Here is a 4692-nt window from a genome sequence, read left to right as displayed (position 1 = left end):
CCAAAGTACCTGCAGTTCTTTGCTGGGGGAGGCGGGGAACAGAATCCTTCGTATTTTTTTCTTTTGATAACAGTAATGACACACAAAATCAATGGCAACTTTTCTGGGTACAACGTGAGACTATCAGCCCACTCTGCTGCCATTAGAAACAAGGACAAAGTTACCACCCAGCTCTGTGATTACTGGTGGTAAAGGGTCAGCGGTGGATTGACCAGAGGGAGGGCAGGAATGACAGGGGCTATAGCTCCCGTCAGCACTGCCGACATGGCATACATACTCTTCGGTCACGCTTGCAGGCGCTCAGAAGTACAGGCTCAGCTCCTGGATCCAGCTCTCCCTACTGAGGCATTGCCTCCATTTCACAAGGCCAGGCTCCCCAGGACTGTGAACTAAGCTCAGACACAATCAATGATAACCCTTTTCTCAGTGAAAGGACAGAACAAAGAGCATAATACATGCAAAGCAGATGTGCTGATTTCTTCACTACCCTGTCCTATGTCCATGTTGCCTCTGGGACCATATTCTTACTCTTGGGAAGTAACTAAATAAACAATCAATCCACGCAGCTTGCTCACATCCTTACTCTGCCTAACACAGTGGGTTCCATCCAGCCCATTATCTGCAAAGGGAATTCAACAGAGTTCTAATTCTTTCAAGCAATACGCTCTCTGCTTTCTTCATGACTCCTGTGAGATGAATGCCTGACTTCAGTGGGTCAAGATATCAAACCAGGCTTTCTACCTTGCTTTGCCCTTCTCTGCCTTGGTTATCATCTGTGAAAAACAGGATGATGCCTGCTTCCTGTATCTTTCTCTCCCTCTCCTGCACTCCGAAAGAGAGGATGAATTTCATTTATTAAAGCTGATAGAGTCCATGGAGACTTGCAGATAAAAAGACTCAATGTGAAGCAGAATATAATGTTCTACCTTGCAGAAGAATGGTTTACTATTTCTTTCCAAAGCACCTACTGACATTGCTAGGCAACTGGGACATCGTCCAAAATAAAAACAGTAATAATAATAATCAAACAAAACCTGGGTCTAACAGTCTATAAAATACAGCTGAGGGCTGAGAGGTAAATAGACAACAGATGGAATGAATTCCTAAAGATGGAGGAAAGAAGGCTAAAATGGGCAATTGTCAGTTGACCCAAAAAATAACCTTAGAGAGCCATCCCAAGGGGGACATGACCACCATCCAAGAAGGTCCTGCCTCAGAGGATACCAGAGACATGGTAATATTTGGGAGCTTTTGAGGAGCAGCAAGATCAACTCATTGGATTGTCAAGGGACCTTAAAGAATGGCAGTACACGGGATGGCCACTGTTGTGCAAAGAATAACGCAGTGTTGTATCCATATAGAACTCTTCCTTTCTTCATCTGCAAAGTACAATTAAGTTCATATTCTATTTTCCAGAAACTGAATTTTGCTGGTGATATTTCACACAGCTTCAAAAAAACTGCAAGTACAAGGTACCCTAATCTGCTTATTGCTGATTGTATAGCTGCTTTCTGGCAGACAGGAGACAGTCCCCGTGCAGGTATGCCTGGCTGTGCGGTGTGTTCCACCTCGCTCCTTATCAAGCTATCAAGGTTTGCTCAAGCAAGCAGGGTATCACATGCTCCAGAAAAAGCCTTTGGCTAGACACATCTGCGCTCGCAGCAAACCCGGACCCGATAGCCTCAGGGGCTCTCAAAGGTTGGTGTAGGGACAACGCATTGAGACCGGCATTTAAAAACTATCTTATGCCCTTGAGAACAGCTTAAACTTCCATAAATACCTTTTCAGAACTTACAGAAGCATGTTTATTGCTTGAGAGGGGAAACACACAGAGGATGAAACAAAGTGTGATCCCATTTTAAGGCTTCATACCATTTGATCAATTGCAGCTCAGAAAAACCTTGTTAGAGCACAGTGTGTACCTGAGACATCTGCACTTGTTCTTCTACCGAATTAATAAACATTGTCACCAAGTTGCAGCTAGTTCCCACTTTTAATACCATCATATATAATAGAGGATTGAGAGCTCTAATGTCTAATGCAGAAGCCTGATGCTACTAGACAAACCTAAAAGAAAATCTAGAAACAAAACTTCAACAGGTATTAACTGGTGACACCACTTGTTCAATGACTTAAAACACTGTATGGAGGAAAGTGTTTGAAACGTCTATTTTCCTAGCTTCCAGCAGAAAAAAAAAAGATTTCAGACAGCCCCAAGTCAGATGTCATTGTTCAGAGCAGTCACCAGGTTTGTAGCATCACACAGTCATCTCTTCATTGCAGATTGCTTTGCCTAGGCGTGCCGAAGAGAAGGGGCAAGGCGACAAGGACACAGCTGCCAATGTAAGAATACGGTGCTTTCTATCAGTACAAGTCTTATCTTTTCCTCTGTATGCTTAGCTTAATTTTTTTAAAGGCGGATTCAGCGACTAGAAAAAGGGAAGTGACTCATGACTTAACATCCCTCACTGCATTCTGCACGGGTGATTACACACCCTGTACCCAGCTCAGGACTACTCAGAGGTGCCGTTAGCTCAACCATCCAGCTGCCCTGCTCCGTGTCCTGTGCTGCACTGGCAGGCTTGCTCTCCAGCAGCGCAACAGCCTTGTGCTAAACACCCAGCTTACTGCAACCAGGAAGGAAAGAAGTGCCTTTGTTGCAGTCCACCCATGCCCTACATTTTCAGGGGAAATAAGGACTATTCTGGCACTAACTTCCTCAGCCTAGCAGCTGAATTACAAGTAAATACAAGTAATGAGCTTTACTCCTTCCAGTGAGAAGTTGGCATAATTTCCTCCATGAACAGAGTTGCATAAACCCCACTTTCCCCACGTGGCATTATCAGCAGAGGTGTTCTACCTTGCGGGCTTGCCAGGGGACTGGGGGCGATTCTAGGCCACACTGTTTGAGGAAATCTTTATTGCAGCTATGCTGCTCCAGCGGAACAACTTTAAGACAGTGCTACATTCTTGTCACCAGTCCTCTGCGTTTTCTGAAACGTCACAGAAAAATTAAGTGTGTGAACGTGTCTAAAAGACACAAAACAACTCGCCAGTGGACAGCCACGTTTCTCTCTCACGCTATGAAGTCACGAGTACTGTTTTCCCCTCTCCCAAGCCCACCTGCGCTGCTCTGTAAAGAAGAGGGCAGATAATACGAGGTCTCTGTTGCTGTCCAACTACTGACTATGACTTCAAGGAGTTAAATAACAGAGGTCTCTGCCTTTCTGGATTTCCACATGCATAGCCAAGCCAGCACTACAGCCAGCTTTGTTCTTGAATTTAAATAGCCTATGCATTTAAATTTTGTCATTACAGTTAGCCGAGGAGGCTGAGGGCTTCAACTACCTGCTGTCTAAGAATAAGGGAGGCTGAAGTGATTAGGAACATTTACTTTCATTAGTAGCAATGCTTGAAGGTGCTGCAAGGGATGAGGGATAGAATCAACTTCATCTGTTACACTGTTCTTCCATTTCAGACACTTGCTGCCCTAGAGATTCACACTTTCTTCAAGCTTATCTGCATGCTGGTGTGCACAGCTATTTATTTAAGGAAGGGTGTCAGTGACACTCCCTGCTAAGGGGAGCAAAAACCCAGTTCTCATATTTCTGTCTCAGCTATGATGGTGCTCGTTCACAGAAAAGCAAGGTTTGGGAATGAATCACAACTGTACATACATCAGACTGAATATTCAGTCTCCTCTTACTGCTATACTCATTGCTACTCTACTCTCTAGAATATGCTTAGCATTTTACTCAAACAAAATGAGACATAACTGGAAGGGCAGAATCATCTCTCCTGGGATTTGGAATAAAATTGCAATGGATTTCAAATCCCTCCCCATGGTTAGCACAAAGTAAATAAGGACTGGGAGGCTGCCAGCCTAGCTACGCTGAGGTTAATGAATAAACAACTGCCTGCAGTACTGACCTGCCTACTCTACTTAAAATATGTATCTTTGATTACATCTCAGGGAGACCTCCTCTTCTATAAATAATCATTCCAAAAGATAAAGCCATTAAATCTTTTTTTTTCCTTTGACAAAACAGAGATTATCAACATTTCTACAGAAAAACTGCTATTAGGCAAACAGGCTTTTCATAGAGGACTTGCTTCTTATAGAAAATGTTGACTTTATGGTGGAAAACAGAACTCTGAAAAACCAAGAAAAAAAATTGCAAATATAGCACGGGACATTCTGAACACGTTAGCTCAGTCACACCTTGTTTTCCCCATTTCTCCTTTATGGGAGATGCTCACAAAATACATTTTCAGGAAAACAAAAGAAGCAAGCTCAGAAAAGGGGAGATCATTGCGAATTAGGAGAGCTGCGGGCATACCAAGGTCACTTCTGAAAATGAGATTTAATTGCTTGGCTATGGATGCATTTTTGGAAATGTTACCCTAGGAGAATAAAATAATCAGTTTAGCAAACACAATAGCCCAGATTTCCAAGAGTGTCTTGGGTGATTTTGAATGTCCAACACAAGAGACAATAGAGAAGTCATTTTGCAGCGTACTTTGTGGGAATCTCTGCCATTTAAGAGGTCTCAGACAGAGCACCTAGGAATCATTTGTAACTTGTGAAAATCTAGGTCATTTACTCCCCTCCTCCTGCTCTGCTTTTTTCATGCCAAATATAGAAAGAATTTTCTGGCTTCAGACTGAAGAAAGTTGTTAATTACACTCTTT

The sequence above is a fragment of the Cariama cristata genome, unplaced genomic scaffold (assembly GCF_000690535.1).
Source record: "Cariama cristata isolate BGI_N322 unplaced genomic scaffold, ASM69053v1 scaffold2769, whole genome shotgun sequence".
NCBI lineage: Eukaryota > Metazoa > Chordata > Aves > Cariamiformes > Cariamidae > Cariama > Cariama cristata.
Note: the sequence above shows the minus strand (reverse complement) of the source record.